The 21,388-nt window shown below is 44.6% G+C and overlaps 1 long non-coding RNA gene across 1 annotated transcript; it reads left to right on the forward strand.

The window, feature by feature from the left end:
* The first annotated feature begins 751 nt into the window (after positions 1 to 751).
* On the forward strand, positions 752 to 1,418 carry LOC148998571 (uncharacterized). The gene is made up of 2 exons (XR_016165516.1): positions 752 to 870; positions 1,090 to 1,418. It is a non-coding gene; the product is annotated as an uncharacterized LOC148998571 (long non-coding RNA).
* Positions 1,419 to 21,388: the final 19,970 nt, after the last annotated feature.

Here is a 21,388-nt window from a genome sequence, read left to right on the forward strand (position 1 = left end):
GACCCTTATATATCATATAATATATATCATTATATACAATGTAATATATATTAGTTGGGCCCTACTAATATCATTAGTAACATTAAATATTACACAATAAACCAAAGTATATCAGTAGGAGTTTCCTTAAGTCTTTCTGATAGTTTTCTACAGGCTGGTTTATTACAACAGTAGAAAACAATTCTGAAATTATGGTTTATACTGTAGTTTTGGTGTGACACCCCAAGATTTTAACTGGCCCCATCTGGCCACCCCTACGAAAAATTTCTGGAGGCGCCACTGCTTCTGGGACGTAACAATTCAGTGAGCATATCTGCAATATATTGAGGTCCTAACCCATTGAATGATTTATATACCAGTAATAATACTTTAAAATCAATCCTAAATGTAACTGGGAGCCAGTGTAAAGACCTGAGGACCGGTGTGATGTGTTCATATTTTCTGGTCCTGCTCAGAATCCTGGCAGCAGCGTTCTGTATGAGCTGCAACTGTCTTATGGTCTTTTTAGGAAGGCCAGTGAGGAGGCCATTACAGTAATCCACCCTGCTGGTGATGAAAGCATGTACAAGTTTCTCTAAGTCTTGACTGGAAAGGAAGCATCTAATTCTTGAAATATTTTTCAGATGATAGTATGCTGATTTAGTTATTGCTTTGACATGACTATTGAAACTAAGGTCTGACTCTAGTGACACACCAAGATTCCCGACTTGATTTTTAGTTGTTAGACCCCTAGCGTCAAGGTATGTGTAACGGAGTGTAAAATGTTAAATTTCTGCATAAATGGGGACAGCGCCATCTGGCTGATGCGTGATGGCATTTAGTGTACGGAATAGGGACCGCCCACAGCAGAGATAATGAGACACGCTGTGGGTAAGTTGCACTTTTCGAGCAGTCGGAGAATTATCAGTTAAAAGTGTCCAAAACGCATAAAAAAACTACTTCAATGTGAATCGATCTTGCAATGAACTTGTTTGGTAACTTTTGATATGTGTTTGGCGTCGAGTGTGTCATTTTATATCGAGTTATTTTGACTTTGTAATGCGTGGCACAATCGTAATTAATCTGTGCATTGTCTTGTGTTTTATGTAGAACTGATTCTTTCTCCATAAAGTGAAACCCCTATTTCCACATTTATATCTCCATTGTGCAGGTAATGTGTATAAAATATGTTGTTATAATATGTTTAATGGATTAATTGTTTTATTCATGTAGTATTCTGTATATTCGCCACTAGGTGGGAATGTTTCTCTTTACATTTATTTCAATTGATATGTTCATCATTTCATTGAGTTGATTTGTGATTAATTGACTGGAAATGTCCTATTGTCAGTCTGAAAAATTGTACTCACTATACGATCACAACGCAAAGATTAGAAAAGAAAGAGCACTGTTTTAAATAAACAGAGCAGAGATAATGAGACACGCTGTGGAACTGATTCTTTCTCCATAAAGTGAAACCCCCATTTCCACATTTATATCTCCATTGTGCAGCTCCACCCAGCAGAAAGACCGCCCAGGCAAGACCGTCACATATGCATTCACCTTAAGAACTTCATCTTTGTTTCCAAACACAATAACTTCAGTTTTGTCTTTGTTTAACTGCAGAAAGTTGACACATCCAACCGTTTACTTCATCAATGCATTGGCACAGGGAGTTAATGGGGCTGTAGTCGTTAGGCGATAGGGCTAAGTAGAGCTGTGTGTCGTCTGCGTAGCTGTGGTAAGCTATTTGGTTCTTTCTCATTATTTGGCTCATTGGGAGCATATACAGGTTGAACAGGAGTGGTGCAAGAATCGAGCCCTGAGGGACTCCGCAAGTCATGGATGTCCACTCAGACTTATGATCTCCCATACTCACAAAATAACCTCTCCCTTCTAAGTATGACCTGAACCATTTTAGGACTATCCCAGAAAGCCCCACCCAGTTTTCCAGCCTGTCAAGAAGTATGTCATGATCAACAGTGTCAAATGCAGCACTGAGGTCGAGTAGTACTAACATGGATAATTTGCCTGTGTCAGTATTTAAGCGAATATCGTTTATTATCTTTATGAGAGCTGTCTCCGTGCTGTGATGCGATCGGAAACCAGATTGAAAATTGTCAAAATATCCATTTGAGCTTAAAAATTTGTTCAGCTGATTGAAGACAACCTTTTCAATGATCTTGCCTATGAAAGGAAGATTTGAGATCGGTCTATAATTGCTCAAGATGGTCTTATCCAGAAGTACACCGTTTTCTCCTCTCCATTCGGCCTTCATGAGTACAATCGTCTACCTCAGGGTTTGACCAATAGTCCGGCTACCTTTATGAGGATGATGATGTCCATTTTCGGGGATGAGAATTTCACAAGTCTTCTCTGCTACTTGGACGATCTGATGGTTTTTGCTCCAAGTGAACAAATAGCTCTTGACCGATTGGAACTGGTCTTCTCACGCCTGTCTAAACACAACTTAAAGCTAGCGCCGAAGAAGTGCATGTTCCTCAGGAGATCTGTCAGATTCTTGGGACACATTGTCACTGGGAATGGTGTCCAGACTGACCCAGAAAAGGTAGATCTGGCCGTGCTCGCGCTGCACGCATCATTACTTATGATCTGTGCTTTGCCTTAACGAGTCATCTTTTGAACTAAACAGGGGTGCGTTTCCCAAAAGCAATGTTAGCCAACTATAGTCGCAAGTTCCGTCGTTGCCAATAGAGTTCAATGGAAATTGCGACCAACTTGCGACCATAGTTGGCTAACGATGCTTTCGGGAAACACACCCCAGGTCTTGTCTGTAGTATACAGTGTTGCGCACTTATACTAATGTTAAATAGTGCCTGCTTAGATGCGGAGGGAGTGAAATGTGCGTAGTGTGTTATATGTTGCTGTAGGCTGTTGCCGGGCGGCAGACATTAAAAGAAGTAAACGATCTTCATGTTGTCGTCCTTCCTCTCACCATGAAGTGCGTAATAAAAACGTAACCAAAGCAGGAATACTACATTGTCTACTTGTGTTTGTGTGTCAAATGAATAATATATGCCCCATACATGGAATCAGAGTGCCTACTCTATGTAGTAAATGGAAAATCTCCACAGCAAAAGGCCAACCACTTCATGCATAAGGTTTGTTCTACCTTTCCTAAGTAATGATTTACAGTTTGTTTATTACTTACTATATAGCGGAGCATTCAGTATTGTGCAATATTGCATAGCATACAGAAGGCGATGGTCATTTTGGGGGGAAAGAAGTGCTGCATTTTATCATTTAAACATGTGACTTTTCATGAAAATTCTACAATCCAAGATTGCTGCCACCATATGACGTCATAATATGCAAATTGGATGGGGAAATTTAATCCCTACATAAACTTTGGGTCATCCTTAATATTTCTCTAATTTACAGAAAGAATCTCTCTTGTTTCACTTTTAAGATATAGTCTTTTGAAATTAAGATGTCAAAATCGAAAATTTTAGGAAAAAACCTCTGGTGCCTAAAGGGTTAAACTACTCTTTATGTCAGATATCATGACAAACACTTGCCAAACAGGTGAACATTTCACAAATATGAGGTGGAACATTCAAACATTTTTCATTTTTCCTTAAAATAAATCTGAATTGAAAAATATTTCTTCAGCTGTTATGAAATGTTAGACTCAAGGGGATCCATGTGCAGCTTACATTTATGGAGCAGAGTTGTCAAACAGGCATACGTCAGAACCAGCAGATACAGCAGTGAAGACAGGTCTAAATCGTAGTACAATACCAGGCAGATGATCAGGGCAGGCATCAAACAGTCAAGGTCAAAGAACAAAGCAGAGGTGACGTAGGCAGGCAGCAGACAGGGAGATATCCAAAACAGGCAGGGTCACAAAACAATCATGCAGTCATAGGAATAAATGCTGAGAAATTACAGGCCGTGGCAAGGCAATACTTCGCAGAGAAGTAGTGTGTGGAAGTGGATTTTATGTGTGTGTAAATGCAGTGCAGGTGTCTGGTGTCATCAGTCCAGGAAGATGTATGAACGAGAGGAGATCGAGCTTTTGCCGTGGCTGGACCAAAACTTTGGAACAGCCTCCCTATTAGAACTGCCTCTTCACTGCATGAGTTTAAAACAAAACTCAAAACGTATTTTTTTTTTTCCTTGGCGTATAACTGTAGTTGATGTATGCTGTATTTGATCTGTTCAGTGTTTTGTTTGTAATCTATGTTGTACTTGCTGCAGAATGCTGATGACGTCCAATGTACAGCACCTTGGTCAACAATTGTTGTTTTTAGTGGTGCTATATAAATAAACCCGAGTTGAGTTGAGAGTTGAGGTTTAGAAGTGATCAGTCTGATGTGGAGTGCCCTCTGGTGACTCTCAGGGGCACTCCAGCTGGTGATCGTTACATCAGCACAGTTTGCAGTGCAGGCTGCAATATTCACATGTATAACATGTTTTGTCTCGAAATGCATATTTGACAGTGAGTTGACAGTAAATCTGCATCTATATCTCTGCATCTGCATCGTAATATTCTGACTGTTTGAGTTTTATTAAAATTAACCATTGGTCATCCAATATCCCTTCCAATAGCAAGATGTAACTTTATGGTTTCTGTGGTATTTGTATAAAAAACAGTAGCCTAACAGTTAAATAGATTATTAAATATTGTAATTATATTCCATTAATCACTTAATACATAGTCTACATTAATAATATTATACAATTCAATTGGGTCAGCTGCAGAGTGTGAGAGAGACTGCAAATTTATTTTTGAGTAATCTTTTCTTCTAAAACAATACTCATAATTGTGTGATGTTTCACTCAATCATTTGTTTTTCTTTCTTTTTTTCTAATTTATAATTTATTTATAATGTTCATCTAATATTTAAATTTTTGTATTAAATTAAGTATACTATTAGCACACTTGAATAAACTTCTTTTTCATAAAGGGCCATCAGAAATGCGCAGCACATTCACTCTGCTAGCAGCGCGTCCGTCCCGCTAGTCAGGACAGTGAGTGAGAACATGCACAAAACCAAGTGAAGCCAACTCTGACATCACAGGGTTTAAATACACATAGAACAGATTGGGGATACAAAGCAAAGCTGGGGCATATGAACTGATAATGACAGGTAGGTGAATTAAATAAACAGTAACGAGGAGCAGGACAATGGAAACAGGACTGAACCAAACTCACAACAGGACACACGTGTTACAAATACAGATGTGAACGCTGCAGGGCAGATGTGTTTACCACTGGGGTTTCGTGGCAGTAGATTACACGGGTTAGATAACACGCGTGGTAGTAGTCTAGCTGGATTTTATTCGTACCTGTCTTTAATGGCAGGCCTGGCTGAGTGAGACCACAGCAGTGCTTGGATAAACTAATATCAGATTAGCGGCAGAAGGACAATATTAGGCAAATGTCTAGCGCAACAGTTTAAGTGTCACTTGTGCTTTTCACCTCCCCAGCTCTGACACATCCGATGAAATTCTGTCATTGTGAGGGAGCGAAAAAGGGGGAAAAAGGGAAAAATAGATCAATATTTAATTTTCTCTGCTGGTGAAATGTTCAGCACCTAATCAGCAGGGATTGGGAAGATGACACCAAGAATGTCAATTAGATGAGAGTGTTGTGTTCATCTCTCCTCTTCATCAGTCACGTTACCCTTGAGGTCAAACCCAGGGTTCAGAAGTCAAATGTTTGCTAACTATTCTGAAACTGCTTAACGCACCAGTGGGGCTCGACAGCCTTAGGCTACGCTCACACTGCAGGGCTTAATGCTCAATTCCGATTTTTTGAAAAAATGCGATTTTTTTGCAAGGCCGTTCACATTTCCAATTAAATGCGTCCTTTTGTGATCTCCTGTGTGAACGTGAAATGACCCAGAAGTGACCCGCATGCGCAGAAGAGTAATCAACGGTCCAAGACGTCACTTGTTGTTTGCAGAATAGTTCTTATTTTTCATATGTTGCAAGCTTTTGTTTTATTATTATTATTGCCACAGCCCATATACAAACACAGACAATAATTATTTTATCGACGGGCAGTTTGCACATAAATGTAAGATTTTGCTTTGTCACCGGCGGCCGCGGTGCGACACTGGTGGCTGGTGTTGCCAGATTGGGTGGTTATTCGCTACATTTTAAGGCATGTTCACATGTGTTTTAGCCAGGTTTTCGCTTGGAAGGCTCTATATCTGGCACCCTACTGTACAAAGTTATACTGACAGAGAGTGCACGTTCACATACACCAGAATGAACGTGTTCACAGTAATGTTCATCAGGCAGTAATACAGTATGTTTATTTCGGGCGAACGTGAATAATATGATACGCGAAAATATGAACGCGTTCATGCACTATCGTTCATTGAACGCGTTCATGCACAACACTGGGGAAGAGACACGTCTGCAGTGGCCCATAACAGTGAGGAAACGCGTTGGAGTTAGCGTGTATTGGCTGGCTACAGGTGCGTGCAATGACGTGCGGGTCGGATATATGTGACCTGGCCGTTCAGATTGAAGTCGCATTTCAAAAGATCGGATACATATCGGATTTAGACCACATACCCAAGTGGCCTGGGTCGCATTTGAAAAGATCGGATCTGTGTCGTTCAGACTGTCATGAAAAAATCAGATACAGGTCGCATAGGGGCAAAAAAAAAAAATCGGAATTAGGTCGTTTCAGCCTGCAGTGTGAACGTAGCCTTAGACAAACGGGTCGGCGCTATGGTTGGGTTGCGGAGAGTTCAGGTTACGGAGAGTTTGTGAGATAGTGGTTTTCTAACACAGACTCCCGTATAATGGAAATAATTATGAACATCAGCTATGCTAATTATTTCCCATCTGCCTTTCTGCTGTTATGGCGTTGATAACAGCAGAAAGGCAAAAAAATGGCGTTCGTCAGGTCCAGTTTTGTAGCCAGCCTCTCATGGGGATTTCGGATGCCCCAACGCCTGTGATGAGAAGACCAACGCCTGTGAAGAGACGACTCAACGCCTGCGATATGTTATGGCGCCGTTTTATACATAAACAATATTTATATTTAATATTTATATATAAACAATATGAATGTAAGCCAGAGGAGAACTGGCCCCCGACTGAGTCTGGGTTCTCCCAAGGTTTTTTCTCCATCCAATCTGATGGAGTTTTGGTTCCTTGCCACTGTCGCCTTGCTTTTGTCTTGCTTAGTTGGGGTTATTTAATATTTAACAATATTATTGATCTGTGTTGTACTACTTTCATGTTATCACTGTGAAGTTGCTTTGATACAATCTGTATTGTGAAAAGCGCTATATAAATAAATGTGACTTGACTTGACTTAGATCTCGACCTTTTGATCTAGAGTGGTTGGAAGGATGGCCTTGTTTCAATGAATTAACAGGGCCTGGTAACAACAAGAAAGTCTGAATTTGGATAGTTCTATGATGATTATGCCGGATGGAGTTTCGGTTTTCCCCTTTGATAATAGTTCTATGGAGTTGGTACCGAACTAGGTTCAGTTTTTCTCCTATATGCACTTCGGTTCTTATTTAATTGGGTAATTGATTAATTGGTTAATTGATTAACTTGATGTTTTTCGACACCTGTTTTGCCTAATCAGGAAAAAAAAATTAAGAAAAATGTTCCCACCGCGGTTGCGGGTACTACATCAAAAAAGCATATGCAAAAAAGCATAAAAAAGCATGCCACATAAGCACATCAGAGCGATGCCATCTGGTGCTATCTGTGGCTGACGAATATGTCCTTTGGTAAGGATCATTTTGGTTCAGTCTCTTTTTCTACTCTCAAAGGAAAAGATTGGTGGACAGAAATGTGCGTCCATGAGTCTTGATCTTTTGAACTAGAGAAGGTGAAAGGGGGTCTTGTCTGTGGAATTAGAAGGACCTGGCAACATGTTGTTATTTGGGGACTTCCTGGGCAAGACCTCCTGGGTTAAGTCAGTGGTGCTGACATAGGGCCCTTAAGAAGTAGACCATTCCTCGCAGGCCTGTTCTGAGTAACCTCAGAACAGTAGGGTTAGGGTTAGGTTTTTGTAAGTATTACAACAGCTCCCCCTCCATCTGGCACTTGTCCAGGGGAGGAAGGAGACTGAGGAAGGCACGGGCCGACGCATGTCAGACTATACCATTGCTCCTCCTCGGAGAACGCTCAGGTATAGGCCTACATCCAAATAGGCTAGGCAAAACCAAACTCCACTAGGTGTGAAGACCACAGGGCTACTATGGTTAGGTTTAGGGAAAGGGCCGGTATAGGCCTACATCCAAATAGGTTAGGCAAAACCAAACTCCACTAGGTGTGAAGACCACAGGGCTACTATGGTTAAGTTTAGGGAAAGGGCAGGTATAGGCCTAGATCCAAAATAGGCTAGGCAAAACCAAACTCCACTAGGTGTGAAGACCACAGGGCTACTATGGTTAAGTTTAGGGAAGGGCAGGTATAGGCCTACATCCAAATAGGCTAGGCAAAACCAAACTCCCCTAGACGAAGGCTACTTTGGTTAAGTTCAGAACAAGGGCAGGTGGTGGCCTACAACCAAATAGGCCCAATGCCACCGACCTCTACCCGGTTTAACAAACACAGACCCATTATGAACAGATTTAGGAAGGAATCAGGAGTTGTTAACTTATTTTTATTATTTACTTTAATAACCCCCAAGGGGGCTCTCGATAAGGAATCTTTCCTTTCCACCATAGAAGGGGTTCAGATACAGGAGTGAATTCTGGTATGACTTTACCCATTCCTCCTTATCATCACCTTATGCCCCTTACGAAAAATTCCTTATTTTTTATCAAATGTTATATTCCCAATTTTGTGATCAGTCAACGAACTCACTAACCCCTTTCTTCTCTATACAATCAAAACCTCCCTCCTTTCATTTAGACCATTTGGAACTCTCGTTTTCAACTTCTCCATCCAAATGAATTCCTTATATAACCTCTGCCTTAAAGTCCAACTTGGGTTATGTTCTAAACCCCTTATTCGCAAATTCCTGACTCCATGTCGTTGAAAATGCTCAATCAACGAATGCCTACTCGTATTCAGTAGGCCTTTCCGAATGATATACCTATGTTGATATAAACGGGTCTGAATCGAATTCTTGGTCTGACCAACATACTGTTTCCCACACCGATCACACTGAATCGCATAGACACAATTCTCCGTTTTCACCGGAATGTTTGGAAGAAAAAACGCAGTGGGTTGGCCCCAAACTTTAATAGTCCAGGGTCCCTTCCCTTTCAAAGATCTTGATCTCCTCCTCCCTTTAGAAAGTCTGCTATGGACCAGCAAATCCCGCAAATTCGTATTCCTTTTGAATGCTGATACAAGCTTAATCCCCTGTGCCTCAGGAATGTCTGCCAAGGTTTCCGCAAAATTTTCCCTAATCTCCCTTGTGAGCCTGACCGCTTCCGGAGCATACGAAAATATAGCCGGGACCAAAATCTCCTCCTCCCCCGAGGGTCCGGGTTTACCCGGATTTGTCTGCAACCGGCAATGTTCTTTATAGATCGCTCTAAGCCGCGACCTAGAATAACCCCTGGTTCGAAGTGCCGAACCAACGTACACCAAGCTTCGTGAAAGCTTTCCTCTTGCGAACAAATTCTCCTAAACCTCAAGAGCTGAGATAAAACTATTCCCCTAAATGTGTCTAGGATGGTAGCTCCCAAAATGCAACAAGGCGTGAGAATCTGTCTCCTTGAAAAACATTTTGAAATCCAATTTCCCTGTAGAGCAAAACTCCGGCCCCTTGTACACCGTCGTATCCAGAAACTCTATAGCCTGTTCATTTATCACCGCTTTGACTTTAATCGAAACATGATGCCCATTTAAAAACCTCAAAAAAAGCATCAAACTCCCTCCGACTACCATCCCATACCCCCCAGACATCATCCAGAAATCGCCAGTAAGACAAAGGGACCTTCCCGCATTTGGGAAAAACCGTCTCCTCCCATTGGGCCATGTATATATTTGCATAAGCCGGTGCAAACCTCTTACCCATAGCTGTTCCCTTAATCTGGAGATAAAACTCCCCCTCGAACTCAAAATCATTGTGAGTCAAGCTCAACTCCAAAAGTTCTAAAATCGCCCCCTCTGGTCGAGAAGCGTCAGGGAATTTAGCAAAAATATCTCGCACTGCCTTCAAACCTTGGGGAGTCTCAATGTTAGTGTAAAGACTCTCCACGTCCAATGAAAATAGAAAAGCCTCCGGCGGCACTTTTAAAGCCTTGACTTTTTCCAAGAAATCATAGGTATCTCTAATGTAGCTAAAATGCCTGGTAGATAAGGGATTTAAATAGAAGTCAATAAACTCCGCCACCCTATGACTCTCACTCCCACTATCCGAGACAATCGGGCGACCGGGAGGCATGAAGGGGTTAGGCCATTTCTCCCGAGGCTTATGGACTTTAGGAAGTAAATAAAACCGCCTGGGCCTCACCTCCCCCACCAAATAATTCGCCTGTCGCTTGCAAATAAACCCTTCTCCGAATAAGAAATCTACCACTCTTTCGATACGGGGTACCGACTCCATAAAAATGGGAGTCTCTAGCTTGCAATAAAAAGACTCATCCATTAGTTGTCTAAGTCCCTCCTCCACAAAGCGTGCTCTATCCATAATCACCACCACACTCCCCTTATCCGCAGGTTTAATCACAATTTCCTGTCTGTGAGTTAATTCTTCCAATGCATCCACCTCCTCTGGAGGCGAGTTCGGCCTCAGAGCCTGTGCCCCCGACCAGGCCACCTGCACCTTTTCTAAGTTTCGTTGACAAAAATCCCATATCTCCCCAGGCAATTTCTGTGGTGGTGGCACCCACCCCGACTTCTCACAAAATGGTCGACTTTGGCCGTCCCTGTCCGTGTTTTGACCAAAATAAACCGCCCTCTTAATCTTGTCATGAAACTGACCCAAATCCGCTAAAAATGGGCTCCTATCCACCCTCTTAATTAAATGTGAAGGGATAAATGTCAAACCCCTATCTAGCAACTTAACCTGTGCTTGTGTGAAATGAAGACCCTGAGACAAATTAATGACAGAGCCCACTTTATTCAATTTCAGATCGGAAGGCCCCTTCACCCGTTTAACTGGGCCAATCAGTGTTGGACCATCGCCCCGGCCGTCCCCGAGGTCCAATGGATATCATCCGACTCTACTTAAAACTGTTCTAGCGACAAGAGAGCCATAGAACACCCCGTCTTTTGGATGATATCATTCATACCCTCCAGATTCTTCTTCTGCTGTTCTGGCAGAGTAGGGGCAAAGTTTATGAGTGGAATGTGGACCACCGCATTCGGAAAAGTCCCAGCTGATGCTTCTTGAAGCCGCTCAATACACTTCCTTAATGTGAACAATTTTCCCTGGGTCCAGTCATTCAACCCGAAAGCCAGAATCACATGTCTGGTCATTTTTGCCATCGGGGTCCTGTATTTAATCAGGCTATAGGCCTGCGCCAGATTAGCCCCTGAGAAACAGTGCACCTCCACTCGGTGCCTTTTCCCCTAGTAGATCGTTTTTCTGACGTTTACAAATGAAGCCCGTCCTTTCCAAAGTATTGACTATCCCTTCAATCCGAGACACGGATTCCAAAAAAAATGGGAGCCTTGAGCTTGGAATAAAACGACTCATCTGTCAACTGCCTTTTACCCTCTTGTTCATACCATGTCCTATCCATAATGACCACTGCACTCCCCTTATCCGCTGGTTTTATCACTATATCCCGCCTAGAGACTAATTCCTCTAGTGTTTTCACCTCACTCTGGGTTAAATTTTTCCTCGGAGTCTGTGCCTTTGATAAAGTTAACTGGACCCCTGCCACATTTTTGTCAAAAAAGTCCCACACTTCTCCTGGTAGCTGCTGAGGCTGAGGCATCCAGCCCGATTTCTCGCAGAAAGGACGAATTTGCCTACCTGTTTCTTCTCTCAACCCGAAAAACACTGCCCTCTGCATCCTATCATGGAAATAACCCAGCTCTGCCAGCAACAGCCCTTTCCCAGTCTTCCTCATTAAGTGGGAAGGGATAAATGACAGACCCTTATCTAATAATGTAGATTGTGTTGATGTCAATTCCAAACTCTGAGACAGATTAATTATGGAACTTAAATCTTTATTGATTCTCCTCTTTTTTTGTTCTGTTTTTTTTGTTGTTTAGCTCTTCCTCCTCCTCCCTCTTCAGAAATGAAAACAAAAATGAAAACCCGGGGCCCTGATGGAACCGCCCCCTCTCTATTTTAACTGCCCCTGCCAATGGCGCAATATAGCTGCTGCCGTTGTCAGACTCCAATGGACTTTATCCCCTTCCACCTTGAAGTCTCTCTCGGGGAGCATCGGGATGCTGCATCCCAAATCCTCAATGGATTTATTCAAGCTGCTTAAGTTCTTTTTGGCATTTTCCGACAGAGCCTGATCAAAATTTACTAAAGGGACCCTTATCTGGGCCTCTGGGAAGGCTTCCCTCGCTGCTTCCACCATCTTTCCCAGAATCTTCCCAATCGACATTATGTTGCCCGCCTCCCTGTCATTCAATCCAAATGCCAACACGACCTGCTCCACTATCACTGTTGCTTTTGTCCTGTGTTTCAGGATGGTGTATCCGTCCGTGATGGTGGCCCCTGGGAAACTATGTACCTCTATGTCCCATGCTCTTGTCTTCGGCAACCTGCTCAAATTTGAGTCCCCGATAAATACTATTGGGCTGACCGGAGCCAAGGACCAATTTCTAGCTCCCGCTCTCCCCTCATGCCTCACATGTCTGCTCCAGCGGGACTCCTCCGGGGATCCTTCCTTTCCCCCACCCTTCCCTTTATCTGCTCCCCGTGAGGCTGCTGCTGACCCTTCTCGGGCTTCCACCACCTCCTCCATAAACAAATCTTCTAGCTCCTCCTCCGCTATTTCAACCACCTGGTGATCCACCCCCTTCCCCTGTGGTCGCAATGGGGTTAAGGCCGGCCTCCGTTTTGCCCCTTTTCCTGAACCAAACATTTTTTTGGCCTTCGGGATCCTCGTTACTGCTCTATTCCCCTGATGTTGCTCCTTTCTATTCTCTGCTGGTGCCTCGCGAGATTGTTCCGCCTCCCCAGGTTGTTCCACCTCCATCGGAATTACCTCCTCCCTCTCCCGTTGTTGCTGTTGTTCCCCACTCTCTGTCTCCCTCTGCATCCCTTGAAGCTGAGGCCCTGTTTCCGTCTCATCCCCACTTTTCTCCTCCTCTTCTATCTCCGTACGTTGTTTCCTCTCCATTAAATCCCTGATCAATTTCCCCGCCTGCTGTACCGTCTCTTCCTTTAATCTTTTATATCGTCTCCGGGTCCACTTCACTGCCACGTTCCATGCCTCTCTCCACTCGATTTTACTGCTGTCCACTACTTTTTTGCTCGCCTTGCTTAGGGCCACCCGATAGTGCTTCTCCAGGATCCCCAAACCCTTCTTAAGCCACATGTTTGTGTTTTCCTGCAGTTCTACCTCCGTCATCACCGATTGGAAGGCAGGCTGGACCCTCTTGGCCTGCGCCGCCAACCTAACCAGTCTTCCGGGTGGGCCTCCCCTGCCTCCTTCCATCTCTATATTACAGTGGTATAACTTTAAAAATGCATGGAACGCCCTCATGGTACTTCGGAACTCCGGGTTGCCCTCCTTCTTGGTCCCCTCCGTTTGTCCGTCCTGTCTGTCCCCCACCTGTCGTATGCTCCTTTCTCCATTTCCGCTCCTCTCTCTTCTTCTTTCTTCTCCTTGTTCCTGTCTTCTGGTTGGTCTCCTCTCTTCCAAATCCCTCCTCCTTGCTTCCCAATCTCCACGTCTCCACCCTCCTTCTTCCTGGCGTCTCCAGTCTCTCCTCCTTTCCTCCTGAAATCTCCTTTCCCCTCTTCCGCTCCTCTCCTTCGACTCTATCATCCTCCTCTAATCTCTTCTTTCCTCCATCCTGGAACTTCTCCTCCTTCCCCTTTCCTCTCCTCTTCCTCTCCATTCTCCTCTTCCACGCATATCCATGTCTCTTGTATCTCTCCGCTTTCCGTTGTCTCCTATCCCCCTCCATTCTCTCCTCCTGTCCACATCATCTCTTCTTCTTCCTTCTCCTCTCTCCTTCGAACCCGTCCTACTGTCTCGTCTTCTCCACTCTCCTCTCTCTTCTCCCCCATCCCTCCTTCTCCGGTATTCTCCTCCTTCCCTCCTACGTTTTTCCTTCCTCTCCATTGCTTCCGAATTGTCTTCCTGCAAACAAAACCCAAATGATTTCTCCTCCAACTAGTTCAAACAAACCCTTCGTCCCAATATCCACCTACTGGATACACCCCGGTATGTCATGTCCGAAGGCTCTGGCTAGGTTAGGTTTTTTGAGGATATTACAACAGCCCTTCCCCCTCCTGGTTTTTCAAAAGGGTTCCGGGACTGAGGAAAAAGCACTGGCCGACGCTTGTCTGACTACCTTGTCGGGTTAGAACTTCAGGACTTATAATGGGAAACACCTATCTCCCCTGTGGGTATCGAATCACCATGCTTTTGTGATTCCGCTGTTTGATTGAGTGTGGACCCCATTACACTTGGACAAGGGCCCCACTCAATCCAAAGGTCTAAGCTCAAATCCTAATGGATTGAGCAAAAACCCAACCAATCCATTGCCTGGATATACCAACTTTACTGTTTCCCCTGATTAAGTTGACCACCCATTTTTTGTAAGAATTGATTTAGCCATAATGGCCTAGATCCAAATCCAAATAGGCCAAACCAAACTCAACTAGGTGTGAAAACCACAGGGCTACTATGGTTAAGTTTAGGGAAGGGGCAGGTAAAGGCCTAGATCCAAATCCAAATAGGCCAAACCAAACTCAACTAGGTGTGAAAACCACAGGGCTACTATGGTTAAGTTTAGGGATGGGGCAGGTAAAGGCCTAGATCCAAATCCAAATAGGCCAAACCAAACTCAACTAGGTGTGAAAACCACAGGGCTATTATGGTTAAGTTTAGGGAAGGGGCAGGTCAAGGTCTAGATCCAAATCCAAATAGGCCAAGCCAAACTCCACTAGGCGTGAAACCCACAGGGCTACTATGGTTAGTTTTTTAGAGAGAAGGGGGAGGAGAACAGCCTAGATCCAGATCTAAATAGGCCAAGCCACGCTCAACTGGGTGTGGACACACTTTTAGTGCTCCTATGATTAATTTTTAGGGGAAAGGCAGGAAAAAGGGCCTAGATCCAAATCCCAATAGGCCCAAACACATTCAACTAGATATGAAAAACCACCAGGCTACTATAGTTGAATTTAGGGAAGGGAAAGGTAGAAACCTAGATCCAACCCCTAGATAGGCCAAGAACTCCACCCCGTATAACCCCCACCGAGCTATCATGGGAGGTATCAAAATCTAGACCCTCCAGACAAAGCCTAACTTGTTTTTTTTTAAAAAAGGCTCAGAAAAAGAGGTAAATTCCAGAAACCTTTTTCCGGAATTCTCCTTATCATCATCTCTTGCCCCACCTTTCCAATTGGAAAATTATACCCTAAATTTGTCTCTCAGTTTTTTGTTCTCTGACAAAAAAATGCTCCGGTCTAGATTCTTATGACCTCCCTCCTTTCGTTGAGGCCATTTGGCACCCAAGTACCTAATCTGTTTATCCAAATGTATTCCTTACTCAACCTCTGCCTCAAGGTCCAATTTGGATTATGTTCTAAACTCCGTATCTGCAGTTTATGCACCCCATGTCGTTGAAAATGTTCCACTAACGCACGCCTGCTTGTGTTCAACAAACCCTTCCGAATCACATACCTGTGTTGGTACAAACGAGTACGGATGGAATTCTTCGTTTGTCCCACATACTGTTTACCACACCGACCGCATTGTATCGCATAGATACAGTTCTCCGTTTTTAGCGGGATATTCGGAAGAAAATACGCAGTAGGCCGGCCTTGAACCTTAATGGTTTGGGGCCTCCTTAAAAAGCCTGCTCTCTCCCCTTTTCGTTTTCTCTCCTTGGGAAGCCGACTGTGGACTAACAGATCCCCCAAATTCGTATTCCTCCTGTACGCCGTTAAGAGCTTAACCTCCTGTCCCTCCGGTGTGTCTGCCAAAGTCTCCATAAAATTTTTTCTGATCTCCCTTGAAAATCTAACCGCTTCCGGTGAAAATGAGAAGATGGCTGGAACTAAAACCTTTTCCTCCCTTGAGGGTTCGGGCCTCAGATCTGTCTGTGATCCGTACTTCCTTTCATATTCTTTGTACATTGTTCTCAGTCGAGACCTCGAGGATCCCCTGGTCCTGAGAGCTCTGAACAATGTGCACTTAGCCTCCTGGAAATCCTCCTCCCGTGAACAGATCCTCCTGAACCTCAGAAGCTGAGACAGTACTATACCCTTGAAGGTATGTTTCGGATGGTAGCTCTGATGGTGTAGCAATGCATGTGTATCTGTCTCCTTAAAGAACATTTTAAAGTCTAGTTGACCCGTAGTGATAAATTCGGGTCCTTTAAAAACCATTGTGTCCAGAAATTCTATGGCTTGTTCCCAAAATACTGCCGAAACTTTAATAGAAGCATGGTGAGAATTCAACACCCCTAAAAAGGTCTCAAAATCGTTTTTGCTGTCCACCCATACTCCCCAAACATCGTCTAGGAAACGAAAGTAGGAAAAAGGAACCGTCTCACACTTGGGAAAAACCGTATCCTCCCACTGGGCCATGTAAATGTTTGCATAGGCCGGTGCAAACCTCTTCCCCATGGCCGTGCCCTTAATCTGTAAAAAGTACTGTCCCTCAAATTCAAAATCATTCCGAGTCAAACTCAGCTCCAATAATTCTAGAATTGCTCCCTCCGGCCGAGAAGCATCGGGAAATCTGGCAAAACAGTCTCGTACTGCCTTCAGACCTAAGGGTGTCTCAATATTGGTGTAAAGGCTTTCCACATCTAGTGAGAACAAAAATGCCCCTGATGGCACTTTCAACTCTTTCACCTTTTCAAGAAAATCATAGGTATCCCTAATATAACTAAAATGCTTAGTAGATAAGGGATTAAGGTAAAAGTCAATAAACTCCGCCACCCTATGACTCTCACTCCCACAGTCCGATACTATTGGACGCCCCGGAGGTATGAAAGGATTAGGCCATTTCTCCCAGGATTTATGAACCTTGGGAAGCAAATAAAATCTCCTGGATCTCGGCCAGTAAATAATCTGCTTGTCGTTTACAAATAGATCCTGACCTCAACAAGGTATTTACCACCCTTTCAATGCGGGGTATTGTTTCCATAAAAATAGGGTCGGTTAATTTTGAGTAGAAAGATCCGTCCGTCAATTGTCTTAGCCCTTCTTGTACATACCGTGCTCTATCCATTACCACCACCGTACTGCCCTTGTCTGCGGGTTTGATCACGATGTCCCGTCTTTGCGTCAGCTCCTCTAATGCCTTAATTTCATCCGGAGGTAAATTAGGTACTGTAACTTGTGCTCCTGCTAACGCCGCCTGCACTCCCTCGAAATTCTTATCGAAAAAATCCCAAACCTCCCCGGGCAATTTATGAGGTGGGGGAGTCCATCCCGATTTCACACAAAAAGGCCGTATTGGTGTCCCCGAATCTTCTCTAGATCCAAAAAAGAGTGCTCTCTGTATTTTAGTATGGAATTGTCCCAAATCGGCCAGCACAGGTTCCCTACCCAATCTCTTGATCAAATGAGACGGAATAAATGATAATCCCCTGTTCAATAATCTCATCTGTGCCGGTGTGAGTAAAAAATGCTCAGACAAATTGATCACAGAGCCCTTTTTATTATTATTTTTTATTTTTTTCAGTTTCCTCGACTCCTCTCCTCTTCTTGTCGGGGCCCTGGTGGTAGGTACCCCTTACATGTTTAAGTGCTGCATCCAATGTTCCAGCATGGCAGCTGCCGTCCCTGGGGTCCAATGGATCCTGTCCGCTACTGTCGAATATTTCTCTTCTTCCAACCTCAGGATAGCGTGTTCTGAGTCGAAAATTAACCTGTTAAGCATCTCCAGACTGCCCACTTGTTCTTTTGGCAAGTTTTTATTATAATTGATCATAGGGATATGTATCCCCGCATTCGGGAAGGTCCCTTTGGCGGCCTCTAACAATTTTTTGATGTTCTCCTCTGCCACCGCTTTATTTGTTTGAATCCTGTCATTTAGACCCAATGACAGAATTACCTGTTTGGCCTTTGGGAACGTTGGGGTTTTGTTCCTTATCACGTGTGCCCCATGCACCATATTGGCCCCCGGGAAACTATGGACCTCCATCTTACCCCTCTTAGTGGTCGGGAGTCTCGATAAATTTGAGTCCCCGATTATCAAAATTTCCCTGTTCGGAACCAGGTTCCATACTTCAAATTTATCCCGAGTCCCGTCATGTCTTTTGTGTACGCTCCAGATCGGAGGTGGGATTTTGGAGGCCGCTGGAGCTGTCGTGACTGATGAGGTTATTGGGACCGCTGGGGCCACAGGGGCCTCAGACTCCCCTTGGTTCTCCTCTTCCTCCAGAAGCCAGTCCATATTTTCCTCCTGGCCCTTTTCTCCCTCAGTTGTGACCAACTTCTGCACCTGTCTCCGACCCTCAACTGGGATTGTTGTAACCGCTCTCCCGCTTGGTCTTATCCACTTTCCGCCCGTCGTTTTCTTACAGGGGACCACCACCTGATCCCCCTGTTCCAATTGAAAAAATTCCTCTAGACCATATTCTGGACTTGACCCCAGGTTACCCTTTTCCTCTTCCATTATCCTCTCCTCTCTTGGTGTTGGAGTCTTGCGGCCCCCTGGCTGCTCCTCCTGCGCCTTTTCCTGTGGTCCTGGTCGTACCCTGCGTTCTGCTGTTTCTCCTTCCAGGACTCTGATTTTTCCTCCCCCCTGAGCAGGAAGTTGGGCCCCTCCCTCTTCAATATGGACAATAATGGCCCTCCGGGGTCTATCCCCCACCACCTCCTCTGGTTGGGGGTCCTCCCTAGACATCATTTGCCCCACTAACTCTTCCACCCTCAGGATCGTCTCGTCCCGAATGGTTCTAATTGCCCGGCGGGTCCACCTAATGGCAATTTCCCACGCCTCCCTCCATCGTACTCTGGAGGCATGGGCAACCCCCCGACTGGACTCTCGGAGGGCCTCATCGTAGTGATCCACCAGGATGTCTATCCCGTTATCCAACCACTGTTTGGCGTTCCCGAACAACAGGTATTTGGTCCTGATGTTCGGGAATGCTGGCTGAATCCCCGATGTCATTTGCTGGGCCATCCCCTCCAGCCTCGCCGTGGAGGATCCCGCCCTTCTGTCAACCTCCAATTCTGCCACATGGTGGAACGCTTTCAGAAACTTATGCAGAACCTTAATTAGGGCTCTAAATTCTTTATCCGCTCCATCCTCTCTCCTTCCTCCTTCCCTCCTTCTTTCTTCTGTTCTTCCCTCCTCTTCTGTTTCTCTTCTTCCTCCTGCTCTTTCCCTTCCTCCCCTTTCTTCTCTCCTTTCTCTTCTTTGTCCTCTCTCCTCATCCCTTCTCTCTCCTCATCCTCTTCTTCCTCTTTCCATTTCAACAATCCTTTCTTTCCAATCTGCCTGAAAGTAAGTAATGTAATATCAACCATCTCTATTTGTTAGGGTTAGGGTTAGGGTTAGGGGAAAACAAAATCCAGAGACAGGACACGAGGCCCAAGCCCGGTTATGCACGGTCCATAGCACGCCTGGCCGCTTCGAAATGCAACGCCAGAGTGACCCCAAAATATGTCCAGAGAGATGTGTAAAATTATAAAAGGGCTATTTTAGCCTGGGCTGTGCCAATGAGGGCTTTTTCACAGAAAACCAAGGGTTAAGTGTTAGAAAAATGTGGAAGGGGTCCTTCCTCGAGACTCAAAAATTGAACAGACCAACTCAACACGCCTGTATGGGCGAGGAGAAATAAATATTTGGTTCAGCGACATCACACCTCAAATGTGACGGCGACCAGCACGATTTTTTACAGTCTGGGTCATTCAGGAACTATCTCGCAACGCGTTTCGGCCATCCCAGGCACTCATCAGGCGAGTTTGAACGACTCTCTCTCTGTTCCTCACTACTTATAGTTTTTGCTGAGGGCGTGGCCCCTCCCACCAATTTTTAAACACACAATCAGCATAAGATAATGCTTCATACACTGTTTTTCTGCTATAAACCATATTGTTTTAAGCCTTTAAAAATATTTTTAGATTTTTTACAAGTCCACACATGCACCCAAAACAATCCCAAGGACACCCCAACGCCAAATCGAAGTCCAGAGTACTAGGCACTGGCTGAGTCAGGGGAAAACGAAATCCAGAGCCAGGACACGAGGCCCAAGCCCGGTTATGCACGGTCCATAGCACGCCTGGCCGCTTCGAAATGCAACGCCAGAGTGACCCCAAAATATGTCCAGAGAGATGTGTAAAATTATAAAAGGGCTATTTTAGCCTGGGCTGTGCCAATGAGGGCTTTTTCACAGAAAACCAAGGGTTAAGTGTTAGAAAAATGTGGAAGGGGTCCTTCCTCGAGACTCAAAAATTGAACAGACCAACTCAACACGCCTGTATGGGCGAGGAGAAATAAATATTTGGTTCAGCGACATCACACCTCAAATGTGACGGCGACCAGCACGATTTTTTACAGTCTGGGTCATTCAGGAACTATCTCGCGACGCGTTTCGGCCATCCCAGGCACTCATCAGGCGAGTTTGAACGACTCTCTCTCTGTCCCTCAGTACTTATAGTTTTTGCTGAGGGCGTGGCCCCTCCCACCAATTTTTAAACACACAATCAGCATAAGATAATGCTTCATACACTGTTTTTCTGCTATAAACCATATTGTTTTAAGCCTTTAAAAATACTTTTAGATTTTTTACAAGTCCACACATGCACCCAAAACAATCCCAAGGACACCCCAACGCCAAATCGAAGTCTAGAGTACTAGGCACTGGCTGAGTCAGGGGAAAACGAAATCCAGAGCCAGGACACGAGGCCCAAGCCCGGTTATGCACGGTCCATAGCACGCCTGGCCGCTTCGAAATGCAACGCCAGAGTGACCCCAAAATATGTCCAGAGAGATGTGTAAAATTATAAAAGGGCTATTTTAGCCTGGGCTGTGCCAATGAGGGCTTTTTCACAGAAAACCAAGGGTTAAGTGTTAGAAAAATGTGGAAGGGGTCCTTCCTCGAGACTCAAAAATTGAACAGACCAACTCAACACGCCTGTATGGGCGAGGAGAAATTAATATTTGGTTCAGCGACATCACACCTCAAATGTGACGGCGACCAGCACGATTTTTTACAGTCTGGGTCATTCAGGAACTATCTCGCAACGCGTTTCGGCCATCCCAGGCACTCATCAGGCGAGTTTGAACGACTCTCTCTCTGTCCCTCAGTACTTATAGTTTTTGCTGAGGGCGTGGCCCCTCCCACCAATTTTTAAACACACAATCAGCATAAGATAATGCTTCATACACTG

The sequence above is a fragment of the Pimephales promelas genome, chromosome 1 (assembly GCF_988280905.1).
Source record: "Pimephales promelas chromosome 1, fPimPro1.hap1.1, whole genome shotgun sequence".
In the NCBI taxonomy this organism is placed as follows: domain Eukaryota; kingdom Metazoa; phylum Chordata; class Actinopteri; order Cypriniformes; family Leuciscidae; genus Pimephales; species Pimephales promelas.